Source organism: Muntiacus reevesi, chromosome 5 (assembly GCF_963930625.1).
Source record: "Muntiacus reevesi chromosome 5, mMunRee1.1, whole genome shotgun sequence".
NCBI lineage: Eukaryota > Metazoa > Chordata > Mammalia > Artiodactyla > Cervidae > Muntiacus > Muntiacus reevesi.
The window spans coordinates 69,372,392-69,389,817 of NC_089253.1; the positions used below are offsets into that span (position 1 = coordinate 69,372,392).

The window sequence follows — 17,426 nt, forward strand, 5'->3', positions numbered from 1 at the left end:
GCTAAAACTACAAGTTCCCAATGCAGGGGGCTTGGGTTCGATCCCTGGTCAGGGAACCAGATCCCACATACCACAGCTAAAGATCCCACATGCCACAGATAAGACCTGGTGCAGTCAGATAAATAAATAAAAATTTTAAAACAACTGTCATGAATGGATAAAGAAGCCATGGTACATGTATTTACAATTTTAAAAAATAATTTTATTTTTTAATTTTTTGTGGTACAATTTTGTGCTTAAATTATGGTACAATTTTAAAAATAATAAAAAATAAAAAATTCCTTCAGAGGCTGGAGATGTCATAAAAATGTGCTCAGATTTCTGGGACCAGAAGTGGACATTCTATCCCATTAGACACGAATCTGTAAAGAGTTAAGTTCTAGAGCTACTTTCATCAACTTGTCTGTGGGATGCCTCAGGCCAGATAATACTACTGGTTCCCCTTCAATGAGCACAGAGTTTTAAGCACTTATGAATCTCAACTCATTTAATCTTCATGCTGCTCTATCAAGTATTTTCATGCTGCTGCAGCTCTTGAGTTGACTTTCTGAACTTGTATAATGAGAGGATGAACAGAGACCGAAACCAGGCCGTGATGCCATTACTTGAGCTCTAAATTTCCTCATGCCTCAGTGAGCACTTAGACTTTTCCAGAACATGTGGAAACAAATATTCTCTCATTTGGAGAGATTTTGGTTGATCTTCATGCCACTTACAACTGCAGAAGTCCTAAATGACACAGAAAGTACTAACCTAAGCCTTACAACTAGGAAAACTGAGGCCCACAAAGTTTAATTCAGTTGCTCCAAATAACACAGCTAATTTGTCAGATGGGAACACAAGTTCCAACCTTCTAGTCAAATGTCTTTTCCCTTTAAAAATGATAACTGATATTTAACAATGATAGCTTCCTTTGGGCCACATATGTAGACTCACTATTACCTATGGAGACTAACAAGGATACAAAACTTGCCTGTGGTTGAATCAGACCCATCTCTGTGATTGGAGAGTCTAAGAGCTTCCCCAGGGCTCTCCTGCTTCTTCTTTTTTTTTTTTTTTAAATTATTTATTTATTTTAATTGGAGGCTAATTACCTTACAATATTGTGGTGGTTTTTGCCATATATTGACATGAATCAGCCACAGGTGTACATGTGTCCCCCATCCTCAACCCCCCCTCCCCTCCCTCCCCATCCCATCCATCTGTGTTGTCCCAGTGCACCAGCTTTGAGTGCCCTGTTTCATGCATTGAACTTGGATTGGTGATCTATTTCACATATGGCAATATACATGTTTCAAAGCTATTCTCTCAAATCATCCCACCCTTGCCTTCTCCCACAGAGTCCAAAAGTCTATTCTTCATATCTGTGTCTCTTTTGCTGTTTCACATATACAGTCATAATTACCATCTTTCTAAATTCCATATACATGCATTATTATACTGTATTCATGTTTTTCTTTCTGACTTACTTCACTCTGTATAACTGGCTCCACTTTCATCCACCTCATTAGGACTGATTCAAATGCGTTCTTTTTAATAGCTGAGCAATATTCTATTGTGTATATGTACCACAACTTTCTTACCATTCACCTGCTGATGGACATCAAAGTTGCTTCCATGTCCTAGCTACTGTAAACAGTGCTGTGATTAACATTGGCGTACATGTGTCTCTTTCAATTCTGGTTTCCTCAGTCGGTATGCACAGCAGTGGGATTGCTGGGTCATTTGGCAGATCTATTTTCAGTTTTTTAAGGAATCTCCACATTGTTCTCCATAGAGTCTGTACTAGTTTGCATTCCCACCAACAGTTTAAGAGGGTTCTCTTTTCTCAACACCCTCCCCAGCATTTATTGCTTGTAGACTTTTTGATAGCAGCCATTCTGACCAGCATGAGATGTTACCTCATTGTGATTTTGATTTGCATTTCTCCGATAATGAATGATGTTGAGAATCTTTTCATGTGTTTGTTAGCCATCTGTATGTCTTCTTTGGAGAAATGTCTATTTAGTTGTTTGGCCCATTTTTCCATTGCGTCATTTACTTTTCTGGTATTGAGCTGCATAAGCTGTTTGTATATTTTTGAGATTAATTCTTTGTCAGTTGCTTTGTTTGCTATTATTTTCTCCCACTCTGAAGGCTGTCTTTTCACCTTGCTTATAGTTTCCTTCGTTGTGCAAAACCTTTTAAGTTTAATTAGGTTCCATTTGTTTATTTTTGCTTTTATTTTCATTACTCTGGGAGGTTGGTCATAGAGGATTTTGCTATGATTTATGTCAGAGTTTTATGCCTATGTTTTTCTCTAGGAGTTTGATAGTTTCTGGTCTTGCATTTAGATCTTTAATCCATTTGAGTTTACTTTTGTGTATGGTGTTAGAAAGTGTTCTACTTTTATTTTTTTACAGTTGGCTGACCAACTTTCCCAGCACCACTTGTTAAAGAGACTGTCTTTTCTCCCTTGTATATTTTTGCCTCCTTTGTCAAAGATAAGTTGTCCATAGGTGCATTGATTTTTCTCTGGGCTTCCTATTTTGTTCCATTGATCTATATTTCTGTCTTTGTGCCAATACCATACTGTCTTGATAACTGTAGCTTTGTAGTATAGCCTGAAGTCAGGCAGGTTGATTCCTCAAGTTCCATTCTTCTTTCTCAAAATTGTTTTGGCTATTCAAGGCTTTTTGTATTTCCATACAAATTGTGAAATTATTTGTTGTAGTCCTGTGAAAAATGCCATTGGTAGCTTGATAAGGATTGCATTGAATCTATAGATTGCTTTGGATAGTATACTCATTTTCACTATATTTATTCTTCCGATCCATGAACATGGTATATTTCTCCATCTAACTGTGCCATCTTCGATTTCTTACATCAGTGTTTTATAGTTTTCTATGTATAGGTCTTTTGTTTCTTTAGGTAGATTTATTCCTAAGTATTTTATTCTTTTTGTCGCAATGGCGAATGGAATTGTTCCCTTAATTTCTCTTTCTGTTTTCTCATTGCTAATCTATAGGAATGAAAGGGATTTCTGTATATTAATTTTATATTCTGCAACTTTACTACATTCATTGATTAGCTCTAGTAATTTTCTAATGGTGTCTTTAGGGTTTTTTATGTAGAGGATCATGTCATCTGCAAACAGTAGGAATTTTACTTCTTTTCTAATCTCGATTACTTTTATATCTTTTTCTTCTCTGATTATTGTGGCTAAAACTTCCAAAACTACATTGAATAGTAGTGGTGAGAGTGGGCACCCTTGTCTTATTCCTGACTTTAGGGAAAATGCTTTCAATTTTTTGCCATTGAGGATAATGTTTGCTGTGGGTTTATCATATATGGCTTTTATTATGCTGAGTATGGTTCTTCTGTGTCTGCTTTCTGGAGAATTTTTATCATAAATGTGTGCTGAATTTTGTCAAAGGCTTTCTCTGTATCTATTGAGATAACCATATTGTTTTTATCCTTCAATTTGTTAATGTGATATATCACACTGATTGATTTGTGAATATTAAAGAATCCTTGCATCCCTGGGATAAAGCCCACTAGGTCATGATGTATGATCTTTTTAATATGTTGTTGGATTCTGTTTGCTAGAATTTTGTTGAGAATTTTTGCATCTAGGTTCATCAGTGACATTGCTGGTAGTTTTCTTTTTTTGTGTGGCATCCTTGTCTGGTTTTGGAATTAGGGTGATGGTGGCCTCATAGAATGGGTTTAGGAGTTTACCTTCCTCTGCAATTTCCTGGAAGAGTTTGAGTAGGATAGGTGTTAGCTCTTCTCTAAATTTTTGGTAGAATTCAGCTGTGAAGCCATCTGGTCCTGGGCTTTTGTTTGTTAGAAGATTTTTGATTACAGTTTCTAATTCCATGCTTATGATGGGTCTGTTAAGATTTTCTATTTCCTCCTGGTTCAGTTTTGGAAGGTTATACTTTCCTAAGAATTCACCCATTTCTTCCAAATTGCCCATTTTATTGGCATATAGCTGCTTATAGTAGTCTCTTATGATCCTTTGTATTTCTGTCTTGTCTGTTGTGATTTCTCCATTTTCATTTCTAATTTTGTTGATTTGATTCTTCTCCCTTTTTTCCTTGATGAGTCTGGCTAACGGTTTGTCTATTTTATTCATCTTCTCAAAGAACCAGCTTTTAGTTTTGTTGATTTTTGCTATAGTCTCCTTTGTTTTTTTTCCATTTATTCCTGCCCTAATTTTTATGATTTCTTTCCTTCTACTAACCCTGAGGTTCTTCATTTCTTCTTTTTCTAGTTGCTTTAGGTGTAAAGCTAGGTTATTTATTTGATTTTTCTCTTGTTTCTTGACATAAGCTTGTAATGCTAGGAACCTTCCCCTTAGCACTGCTTTTACTGAATCCCATAGGTTTTGGGTTGTCGTGTTTTCATTTTCATTTGTTTCTATGCATATTTGATTTCTTCCATGATTTGTTAGTTATCTGGAAGCGTGTTATTTAGCCTTCATATGTTTGTATTTTTAATAGCTTTTTTCATGTAATTGACATCTAATCATACCGCATTGCGATCAGAAAAGATGCTTGAAATGATTTCAATTTTTTTTTTTTTTTTAATTACCAAGGCTAGATTTATGGCCCAGGATGTTATCTATCCTGGAGAATGTTCCGTGTGCACTTGAGAAAAAGGTGAAATTCATTATCTTGGGGTGAAATGTCCTATAGAGATCAATTGGGTCTAACTGGTCCATTGTATCATTTAAAGTTTGTGTTTCCTTGCTAATTTACTGTTTGATCCACCCATAGTTGATCTATGTTGGTTGATCTATCCATAGGTGTGAGTGGGGTATTAAAGTCTCCTACTATTGTGTTACTGTTAATTTCCCCATTCATACTCTCAGCATTTGCCTTACATATTGAGGTGCTCCTATGTTGGGTGCATATATATTTATAATTGTTATATCTTCTTCTTGGCTTGATCCTTCTTTGTCTCATTTCACAGCCTTTATTTTAAAGTCTGTTTTATCTGATATGAGTATTGCTACTCCTGCTTTCTTTTGGTCTCCATTCTCATGAAATATCTTTTTCCATCCCTTCACTTTCAGTCTGTATGTGTCCCTTGGTTTGAGGTGGGTTTCTTGTAGACAGCAAACATAAAGGTCTTGTTTTTGTATCCATTCAGCCAGTCTTTGGCTTTTGGTTGGGGGATTCAATGCATTTACATTTAAGGTAATTATTGATAAGTTCAGTCACGTTGCCATTTACTTTGTTGTTTTGGGTTTGAGTTTGTAAACCTTTTCTGTGTTTCCTGTCTAGAGAAGATCCTTTAGCATTTGTTGAAGAATTGGTTTGGTGGTGCTAAATTCTCTCAACTTTTGCTTGTCTGTAAAGCTTTTGATTTCTCCTTCATATTTGAATGAGATCCTTGCTGGGTATAGTAATCTGGGTTGTAGGTTTTTCTCATTCATAATTTTAAGTATGTCCTGCCATTCCTTCTAGCCTGAAGAGTTTCTGTTGAAATATCAGCTGTTATCCTTATGGGGATCCCCTTGTGTGTTATTTGTTGCTTTCCCCTTACTGCTTTTAATATTTCCTATTTGTATTTGATCTTCATTAGTTTGCTTAATATGTGTCTTGGTGTGTTTTGCCTTGATGAAAGTAAAAGAGGAGAATGAACAAGTTGGCTTAAAGCTCAACATTCAGAAAACTAAGATCATGGCATCTGGTCCCATCACTTCATGACAATAGATGGGGAAACAGTGGCTGACTTTATTTTTCTGGGCTCCAAAATCACTGCAGATGGTGATTGCAGCCATGAAATTAAAAGAAGCTTAGTCCTTGGAAGGAAAGTTATGACCAACCTAGACAGCATATAAAAAGCAGAGACATTACTTTGTCCACAAAGGTCCATCTAGTCAAGGCTATGGTTTTTCCAGTGGTCATGTATGGATGTGAGAGTTGGACTATAAGAAAGCTGAGAGCTGAAGAATTGATGCTTTTGACTGGCATTGGAGAAGACTCTTGAGAGTCCCTTGGACTGCAAGGAGATCCAACCAGTCCATCCTAAAGGAGATCAGTCCTGGGTGTTCACTGGAAAGACTGATGTTGAAGCTGAAGCTCCAATACTTTGGCCACCTGATGTGAAGAGCTTACTCATTTGAAAAGACCTTGATGCTGGGAAAGATCGAGGGCAGGAGGAGAAGGGGATGACAGAGGATGAGATGGTTGGATGGCATCACCGATTCAATGGACATGGGTTTGGGTGGACTCCAGGAGTTGGTGATGGACAGGGAGGTCTGGCGTGCTACAGTTCATGGGGTCGCAAAGGGTCGGACACGACTGAGCAATGGAACTGAACTATCCTGTTTGGGACTCTCTGGGTTTCTTGGACTTGGGTGGCTATTTCCTTCCCCATTTTAGGGAAGTTTTCAACTATTATCTCCTCAAGTATTTTCTCATGCCCTTTCCTTTTGTCTTCTTCTTTTGGGACTCCTATGATTCAAATGTTGGGGCATTTGACATTGTCCCAGAGGTCTCTGAGGTTGTCCTCTTTTCAATTATTTTTTCTTTTTTCCTCCCTGCTTCATTTATTTCCACCATTCTACCTTCCACCTCACTTATCCTATCTTCTGCCTCAGTTATTCTACTGTTGGTTCCTTCCAGAGTACTTTTGATCTCAGTTATTGCATTATTCATTATTGATTGACTTTTCTTTATTTCTTCTAGGTCGTTGTTACACTTTTCTTGCATATTCTCAATCCTTGTCTCTAGTCTATTTATCTGTAACTCCATTTTGTTTTTAAGATTTTGGATAGTCTTTACTATCATTATTCTGAATTCTTTCTCAGGTAGACTCCCCATCTCCTCCTCTTTTGTTTGGTTTGGTGGGTATTTATCATGTTCCTTTACCTGCTGGATATTTCTCTGCCTTTTCACTTTGTTTAGATTGTTGTGTTTGGGGTGCCCTTTCTGTAGGCTGGAAGCTTGTGGTTCCTGTTTATTTTGGCGCCTGCTCCCTGTGGGTGGGGTTGGACTAGTGGCTTGTCGAGATTTCTTGTTAGGGGAGCCTGCTTCTGCCTTCTGGTGGGTGAAGCTGGATCTCTTCTCTCTGAAGTGCAATGAAGTGTTCAGTAGTGAGTTTTGGGGTGTCAATGGGTTTGGTATGGCTTTGGGTATCCTGTCTTTTAATGCTCAGGGCTGTGTTCCTGCTTTGCTGGAGAATTAGCTTGGTATGTCTTGCTCTGGAACTTGTTGGCTCTTGGGTGGAGCTTGGTTTCAGTATAGGTATGGAGGCTTTTGGATGAACTCTTGTCTATTAATGTTCCCTGGAATCAGGAGTTCTCTGATGTTCTTTAGTTTTGGAGTTAAGCCTCCTGCCTTTGGCTTTCTGTCTTATTCTTACAGTAGCCTCAAGACTTCTCCACCCATACAGCACAGATGATAAAACATCTAGGTTAATGGTGAAACAACTCTCCACAGCAAGGGACACCCAGAGAAGCTCACAGTTACATGGAGAATAGAAGAGGGAGGAGGGAGATAGAGGTGACCAGGAGAAGAAGAGGGGGAGTCAGAAGGGAAGAGAGCAATCTAGCCAGTAATCAGTTTCCTAAGTGCTCTCCACAGTCTGGAACACCCTGAGAGATTCACAGAGTTAAGTAGAGAAGAGAAGGGGGAGGGAGGAGATAGAGGTGACCTGGGGGAGAAAAGAGAGAGTCAAAAGAGGATAGCAATCAAACCAGTAATCACACCTCTTAGTGAAAATGGATACAGAAATGCATTTAGATTCTTAAAGGTACAAAATTGATAATACCAAAAAGCAAAGATTAAAGTAGAGGTTAGACTCTCAAAAAGTCAATATTAAAAATACAAAATAAAATCAATCACAAAATTATAAAAAATATTTATGAAATTTGCTTTAAAATAGGGTCTTTTTTTACAAGGTAATAGTAGGTTATAGAAGTGAAAATTAAAGGAGTAGTAAAGAACTTTAAAAAATTAAAAAGTGATAATAGTAAAAATATATCTAGGAATTTCTCTGGAGCTGTTGCGGGCAGTATGAGGTCAGTTCAGTTTCAGATAGTTCCTTGTTTCAGCTTTTACTTGTTCTCAAGGTCTATAGGCCCCCTCCAATGCTTAGTCAATGTTAACTACAGGGTTTTAACCTGTTGAACCTGTCACTTCCAGAGCAGTTCCCCCTTCTTTGTTTATTTTGGCTTCCTCTGCTTGCAAGTCTCTCTGGTGTCTAATTTCTGCCCTGACGCAAGGGAGCGAAGGTGGTCACTTATTTAGGCTCACTTGTTCAGTTGCAGGAACACTGCAAACGAATATCACTGGCATGTGTGGGGAGTGCTCGCAGTGTATGGACCACACCGGGTTTGCCCCAGTTCACAGCAGCGTGTGCTTTCTGTGTCTACACTGCTCAGGCTCCAGGGTGCTCTGCAGGGCATGATCCAAAGCGGACCCTGAGTTTCATGCACTTCCCAGGTCTAAGTCACTCAGGTTCAGGTTCTCGGGTACCCCGCAAGGGCACAGACTTGATTGGGCATGCGTTTTGTGCCCTTTCCAGGTCCGAGCACCTCAGGCGACCAGGTGCTTGGTGAGCGGACTGTCCCAGGTGTGCCGTGTGTCTCCTCTGGGGGGCTAATCTCTGGCTGCAACCCTCCTGGCAGATGTCAGCCGTCCAGGATCCCAGGAAGACGTGGTGAGCAATGGGGAGTCTGCTCACAGTTTGGTGGAGGATGCCAGTCTCTTGGGCCGAGATTGGCACAGCCTCTTGCCTTCTGGCCCTAGCTGTTGCTGGCTTGCCTCTCTGCCTCCAGTGGTGGTGGGGGGTGGGGGGGGGCACGGGGAAGGGGCCTGTATGCAGCCAGCTAGCTCTCCTTTGGTATTGGCTCAATCCTTTGTTCTGTGAGTGGGCCAGGCTGCGAGTTAGATCCTTTTGCAGGAAAGTTATCTTTTTTTTTCCCCCATCTCTGCTGATCCCACAGTTTGGGCTGCTATCTCAGATTGGGTTAGCTCCCTCAGATTGTCCTCAGGGCATTCAGGCCTGGTCCTCACCCTAGGGACCGATGATGCCGCCCACGCCTCCCTGTTCAGCCTCCACTCACTGGTGGCGGATGTGAGCATCTGGGCTACTTCTCCACTGGCAGTTGCAGTCAGGCACCTATTCTTTGGTTTTTTTTTTTTTTTTTTTTTTCTTTCCTCCTGGTTATGTTGCCCCCTGAGATTCCAAAACTCCCCACAGACCCACCTGTGAGAGGGTTTCCTACTGTTTGGAAAGTTCTCTTTCTTCATGACTCCCTGCCCAGGGCGGGTCTCATCCCTAACTCTTTTTGTCTTTTATATTTGTCCTACCTCTTTTTGAAGAGAATGGGCTGCCTTTCTGGGTACCTGGTGCCCTCCACCAAAATTCAGAAGTTTTGTGGAAGTTGTTCAGCATTCAAATGATCTTTTGGTGAATTTGTGGGCGAGAAAGTGGTCTCCCTGTCCTATTCTTCTGCCATCTTGGAACCGCCCCTTCCTGCTTCTGAACATACCTCACTGCCCACTATGGGGTCCTTACAATTTGGGCATAAAGCAATGACCTTGACATTGATTTCATGGACTTGTCTGGAGAAGCATCCAGCCCTCTTTGGTCCTTTATTTTTCATTTAGTAGATAGGCTTTACATTCTAATGTAAATTTTTAAAAAATTTATTATAATTCCTCTAAAGAGTGCAAAGTTGTATTCCATCAATGGATGCCTGGTATTAATGTGCCCTTTCCTACCAGATTTTATTTAACTTTGATTCCTGTTTTGCAAGAAACCAAATGCTTGAGAGCTGAGAGTACTCTTAGAATATAAGGGCTTCAGCCTTTGTTTTCCTAATTAACACCATCTTGATTTTAAGTTGTTACATTAAATACTAAGGCCTTTGTTTCTCTCCCTTGAATAAAGTGAATAACATGTTGGTCTTATCTATCTTAGTATTGCTTTAAGGCTGTCTGAAAGCCCTACAATGAGTTAATATTAGAGATTATATTTTACTGGAAATTATTTTTCTCTTTCAATTTTTGCATTGGCATATAAAGAGATAAATGCCTTATGGTTGTTTATATGATGTGTGTGAGTTGGGAAGCAAAGGCATGACATAAAAGAAAAAGAAAAATATCTTAATTTTTCCTAGTTTAATGAATTGCTAGAGCTCAGGCTTAACATGTAACCTTATTCATGCCAAATTGGTACAAAGACAGTAAACATAATCATTTGACATTTCTCATTGGCACCAACTGGATTAAAGCAACTTGCCCAACCTAGATTTTCTTTTTCCAGAAGTGGAGTCTACCTCTTTCAAAGAAAACATACAAATATAGAACGTTTCTAGTTGGGATGGAAGAAACAAACTGGGAGGTAATCAAAATGTCATTGATTAGCAGTTCTGGAAGCGGTAGCTTTCTCTTCATTCACAAAAGGAAAACCAGTAGCAGCAGACAAGTACCTGTCCTTGCCACACATGGTATCCTGGTACGGTGTCTTATTGGTAGGGCCCCAACTGTGGAAACAATAGTAACTTCAGCACAGTCTAGGGGCTCATAGTCAGATATGAGAATGTTTTTAATAGTATCATCATTGTTTTGCTCAATGTCATCACACTTATCACCAGCCCATTCATTACCCATCATCATCCCTGATATTTCCAGAGTAGTCTTGCAGTTTATGAAGTGCTTTCTAATGAAATTTTTACAACAAACTTGCATGCTGAGTTATGTTATTTTCCCCTGGTTTCATGCAAAGAGGCAAGAATTTCTAGTTAAAAGACCTTAACTCAAGCTCTGGCTCAGCTCAGTTCAGTAACTGTGAATTAACCACATTTGTAACAGGACCCATGCTCAGTGCTGGGACTTCTCTGACCTGAAAAGCAGCTCCCGTCCCTAGGAGAGTCCGTGACCTGCCTCTCTTTCTACTCATGCTGCTGATGGTTTTCGTGGTTAAACAGATGCTTTTTACCCTTGGGTCCTAGGACCTCAGGTATTCACAAAGGTAGAAGCAGGGTGGTTCAAGTTATTGTCATTATTTCAAAATTATAAGCCTTTACCCTGAAAATTGAACCTTAACTCTGGAAAAGACTGCCCAGCCTAACTCACATATGGAAAAGATTGCAGAGGCTAACTCACATGTGAAATTGACTTTACCAAAGTCTGGTTTTTCAGGGAGACCTTCTATTGGGCCAGAATAAAGAGCACTTCATGTATCATGGGGCATGCGTTTGAAGCTTCCTTTCGTATGCCCATCGGATCTTTTGCTGTGGTTCCATCCAGCTCATTGCAGCCTTAGTGCTAAGATTCCCCAGGCAGCACTTCCTCGAATGGCCACATCATGGTGGTGTCATAAGTCTGCTTTCTGCACACCAGCTACATCATTCTCAATTTTATTTTCAATTCCAACACAAATGTGTTTGCAGAGCTAAATCCTAGCTCTTTGCAGCCTGCCAGGGATTTCTATTTAGGGAAGATGAGAGGCTTCTGTAAACTGAGGAGTTAGTGACAAAATTTCCTGGGAAGTTCACAAATATCCATTCTACACTTTCTCTTTAAGTGAGTAGTATTTTATTTGCAGAAGCCTAATAGTGTGATTGATGGGCTTCCCAGGAGAACCAGTGGTAAAGAATGTGCCTGCCAAGGCAGGAGACATAAGAAAACGTGGGTTCAATCCCTGGGTGGGGAAGATCCCCTGGAGGAGGGCATGGCAACCCACTTCAATATTCTTGCCTGGAGAATCCCATGGAAGAGGAGCCTGGCGGGCTACAGTCCACAGAATCACTCAGAGTTGGACATGACTAAAGCAAATTAACACGCACATAGTGTGATTGGTGAAGTACGGGGGTGGGGATAGGATTCCACAAGGTTAAAATGGCAGGACCAAGTCAAGTACAACAGTGACTCTGCATGAAAAAAGGCCCCCTAGCTCCACCACAAACTGGGCAAGCCCCAGCCATAAAATGAATGCGGGTTTCCACACTGAGTTTCAGCTCAGTCACAGAGATGAAGGATCCCGCTCTTGTGGAGCCAAATTCCTTGCTCTTTGGAGTAAAAAAGATATTTCAGCCACAATTAAGTAAATTCTTTGCCGACTCACAGTGGTTCACATAACTTGCAATAAAATGCACCAGGGGAAAAGGAGATTCACCCCAAGGGTGGCCTCATTCTGTCAGACCCAGGGTACTTAGAGAAGTTAATATAAGGCAATGACAACAAAGCTGGCTCATAAAAGACCCCACAAGAGGCTTTCTTCCCTCTTCACTGTCTAGGCTGGTGGCCTGTAGGAGCAATCTCAGTGGCTGGACTTCGCTGCTGCCTAAAGGTCTCTGAGTTCAGTACCTGATTCCTCATCTGTCACTCTAATGCTCACTGCTGAGTGAGATGCCAAAAAAATTATATAAGAGGGCTGCCTGTGTCCCCAGGGCCTTCCCTGGGCAGTCTGATGACTAGTCTGATTACTAGACCCTCAACTTACATTGTCATAAACTAATGGCAACCCACTCCAGTATTCTCGCCTGGAGCATTCCATGGACAAAGGAGCTTAGCAGGCTACAGTCCAGGGGGTCACAAAGAGTCAGACCTGACTGAGCAACTAACATCCACGTGCACACTGTTGGACTAAATTATAAGCAATTATCCAGAGGTCTAATGAATTCCTGTGTCACTCTCTTGTATAAGACCAGGAAAAAATAAAACTTGTTCTCATCAATATGTAGGATACTTTTGCTTCTGTTTCTTTAAAATATTAGAAAAATCCAAAATTTCATGAAAAATAAATAATAGTATGCAAAGAAAATAGTATCCATTATAACTTTTATTAATGACTTTTAAGATCTACTCTCTGAGCAGCTTTCGAATATAAAATATGGTATTACTAATCACAGTAACCATGCTGCTTCACATTACATTCTCATGGTTTATTTCATAACTGATAGTTTGTACTTTTGACCACATTCACCCATTTTACCCCACCTCACCCCCTATCTCTGGCAACCACCAATGTGTGTTCTCTGTACCTATGAGTTCAGGTTTCTTATTGTCCTTTCTTCTTCCTTCCTTCCTCCCTTCTTCTCTTCTTTCCTTTCTTTCTTCCTGATTCCATATGAAACTGAGATAATACAGTATTTTTCTCTGGCATTTCACTTAGCTTGATGCCCTCAAGTTTTAGTAGACATAAAACAACCTAAGTGTCCATCCATGTTGTTACATGTGGCAAGATTTCCTTCTTGTTTTATGGCTGGATGATATTTCATTGTATATTTCAATGTATGTGTATATATACATGCACACACATTTTCTCTATCCATTCACCTATCAATGGACACTTAAGTTGCTTCCATTTCTTGGCTGTGGTAAATGATGCTGCAGTGAACATGGAAGTACCTATATCTTTTTGAGTTTGCACCTTCATTTCATTTGAATCAATATCAAGAAGTGAAATTGCAGGATCATATGATTGTTCTATTTTTAGTTTTTTTGAGAAATCTACATCCTGGGTGTTTTCTGATAAACAATTTTATAGGTGATGATGAAGTTCAATTTACTAATTATTTGTCCTAGAAATCTTTGCCTAGTAAAGTTTTCAAAGACACTCTTCTATATTTTTTCTAGAAGCTTCTAGAGATATTTAAATAACTAATCCCCCGAACTCAAGTCCAGAAAGCAGCCTCTTCTACAGGCTGAGAGGCCAAGTGAAGTCTTGATGCCAAAGGAGAATGTGGAGGGTTTAGTAGCTTTGCAGGTCCTCAGGACTAGAGTCTCATCATTTCCAGCATGGCCAGTTAGTGAGAGGAGTTTCAAGGTTCTAATTTTGGTGTTGTTTTTGGAGATGACTTGGGTTTCTGTAGTCTTGGCTTCCTTGAGAATCAGAGTCATGCTTTGTAGCAAAGGCTGCCAAGTTAAACTTTTCTCTGGGTGAGAAAGCACGTGTTTACCCACGTGCAAACCTGAGCTTTAGTGTCTTGCTGTAATTGCATCTGTAAAACCTCTTCCTCAAATATTACTCTTTGCCTCCGTGGAAAAACAGCATCTTTAGCAAAAAAAAAGGACAAGTGGGCAAAGGTTTCCCCCACACCACCAGAAGGGTAACATTTAAAAATGGAAATGGCTTGTGTAACCTACTTTTCTTTGGTTTTAAAATAACAGCTCCTAGATTTGCATTTGTTTTTAATTCTTGGCCCCCTGACCCCTGCTCCTGTTTGACTTGATAAATTCCATCTCTCCTTCCACAGGCAACTATTCAATCCTGAGCTTTTTGTAACTGTTTCATCAAAATGGTTTTAGGTAAGTTACCAGTTCCTCAGACTGGTAGTTTTGTATTTTGAAAAAGAAAAGTATCTCCCAGTAATACTTCACCATATGGATTTCCAAGTTTAAATTATATTTTTTGCTGCCTAATATTAATTTGTTGTTGTTATTAAGTCCTGTCCAACTCTTTGTGACCCCATGGATTGCAACCTGCGAGGCTTCTCTGTCCTCCACTTTCTTCTGGAGCTTGCTCAAATTCATGTCCATCTAGTCAGTGATGCTATCTAACCATCTCATCCTCTAATACTAACTACTACCCATAATTAGGCAGTATGGAGAATATAACACATAACAAAGGCTCTAACCCACTTAAATACAAGTGTGTACACATGTGTGTTTGTGTGTGTGAATGCTCAGTCATGTCCAACTCTTTGTGACCCCATGGACTATAGGCCACCAAGCTCCTCTGTCCATGGGATTATCCCAGGCAAGAATACTGGAGTGGGTTGCCATTCCTTTCTCCAAGGGACCTTCTAGACCCAGGGATGGATCAAACCCTCATCTCTTGCATCTCCTGAATTGGCAGACAGATTATTTACCACTGTGCCACCATGTGTATGCATGCACAAATCTCACAAGAATATAGAGAAAAGCCATGGTTTGAAAATGAAGTGATTATATACATTGAGAATGACTGCCAGAAATACAAGAAGAGACATTGTTATGTTATTTGCATTAGAGAGAAAAAGAAGAGCACCACAGAAAGATTCAGGATCCCTGACAATGTATTTGTGGTTACATGACAAACAGAGAGAAGTCAATATACATACACCACACAAACATTACTTAGACATGTCTTGCATTATTTTTCAACATATGAGGTTTTATGAATCCTATTTTTTTATTAATTACCAAAGTATGCATAATTATTGTTACAGTTCAAGCAATATAGAAATGTACAAATTTTAAAAATTGATGGCTCTTTTCCCCAGTAGTTCCATCCCCAAGGAAATCAATGTCAATAGTTGTATGTATCACTTTATTCCAACATACAAAAACATGTACAGACAGAATTTGATTTGCTTTTTCTTTAAAACAGAAATTGAATCATACTATGCATGTGTGACAGGGTAGCCTGGTGGGCTTCTGTCTCTGGGGCTGCACAGAGTTGGACTCGACTGAAGCGACTTAGCAGCAGCAGCATGCATGTATTACCCTGAAATTGACTTTTGCCACTTATTAATGTATCACAGACATTCTCTAGGTATTTGTGTACATTATATATTATTTATTTATTTTTCCTACTTACATATTGTGCTCAGTTGCTCCAACTGTGTCTGATACCAATTCTTTGTGACCCCATGGACTGCAGGCCACCAGGCTTCTCTGTCCATGAAATTTTCCTGGCAATAATACTGGACTGGTTTGCCACGTTCTCCTCCAAGGGGTCTTCCTGACCCAGGGATCAAAGCCACATCTCCTGCATCTCCTGCATTGCAGGTGAATTCTTTACCACTGAACCACTTGGGAAGCCCTGTCTTATGTATATATTTATATAATTTTTTTGCAGGCTTCTCTGGTGATTCAGTTGATAAAGAACCCACCTGCAATGCAGGAGACCTTGAGTTTGATCCCTGGGTAGGGAAGATCCCTTGGAGAAGGAAATGGCAACTCACCCCAGGATTCTTGCCTGGAGAATTCATGGACAGAGGAGCCTGCCAGGCTACAGTCCACAGGGTTGCAAAAGTCAAACATGTCTGAGTGACTGAACCACATATAATTTATATACATATATATATCTTTGAATTATTGTTTTTAATAGCAGCATGAAATAAATGAATTTACTCACTGTGTTAGTCTGTTAGGGTTGCCATAACAAAGTACCACAAATTGGGTGACTTAAACAGCAGAATTTTATTTTCTCAGTCCAAGATCAAGGACCTGGCAGGGTTGGTGTCTAGACCTCTCATCATATCCTCACCTAGCCTTTCCTCTGTGCACTCACATTCCCAGTATCTCTTCCTCTTCATACAGGGACACTAATCTTATTGGATTAGGACCCCACACTTATGACCTTATTTAACTGTAATTATCTCCTTAAACTCCCTGCATCCAAATACAGTCACATTGGGAGTTAGGGCTTCAAATATGAATCTTGGAGAACACAATTCAGTCCATAATACTCACCAATTCCTCTACTGGTTGGACCATCTATTTTGTTTTTTGATCAACTTGACTACCCTTTTCAAAATCTTACTTTTTATAAAAACGGTTCCCATTTATCATACAAATATATAACACAAAAAATAAAATGAATAGAAGGGACATACAATGACCTAAATACCTCTGTGCCCAAATAATCACTGGTAATCTCTGGTAAACATCATCCTAGACAGATATATGCAAATAGACAAAAGGACAGGTGGGTGGGTAAGTAGGTAGATAATTGGATGGGTAGATAAAAAGATAGATAAGCAGATCTACAAAAAAGCACACACATGCTGTTTTCATTGAAAATGCTAAATTTTCTATAACTCAAACTTAATTTAAAAAAGAAACATGAAAACATATAATTCAGTGAAATTTGGAATGTTGTTTCTTCACATCAGGAATAAGAGTTTCTAGATTATTCAGATTTTTTAAACTGCTTGCAAAAGGTTAAAAGGCTATGGCTATTATGTTTATGTATTTCAACATTACATGGTATTTGTTAATCTCATATGAATGAAAAAGAGAAAATTCATGCTCTCAGACTTCCAACACCCATGTTCATTTCACTAAACCATTATATTTTCCATAGTAGAACTTAAAAAATTGACATCCAATTATGAATCTATACTTCTCACATTAATTTACATCCAATTTAAAAAGCTCACTAGCAATATTTTTGTTAGGACTTCTCCAATCCTGAATTCCTTATGTTGATTAACCTTTGAGAGCAGGAATTTATCTTCAAGTATGTTTATCAAGGCGTGCTCAGCATTCACTGAGTTCCTGCATGTCTGAGAATCTCTCTCTTTTGAAGAAAATTTGACTTGATGTAAAATTTCTGGGGCACATTTTCTTTCCTTTATAAACTTGCAAGTATTGCTCCGATATCTGTTGACATAAAGACTGGTGAAGATTATTTTCTTTTCTTCTACATAACCAGTTTTCTCTACCTTATTAGTCACATGTTTTTTTCTATATTTACTCTTAAAATTC

General features: G+C 39.3%; 1 pseudogene; it reads left to right on the top strand.

Moving 5' to 3' along the window:
* Positions 1-8,501: 8,501 nt before the first annotated feature.
* LOC136169343 (small ribosomal subunit protein eS4-like) overlaps positions 8,502-17,426 on the top strand; it is an 83,020-nt pseudogene continuing 74,095 nt past the window's right edge.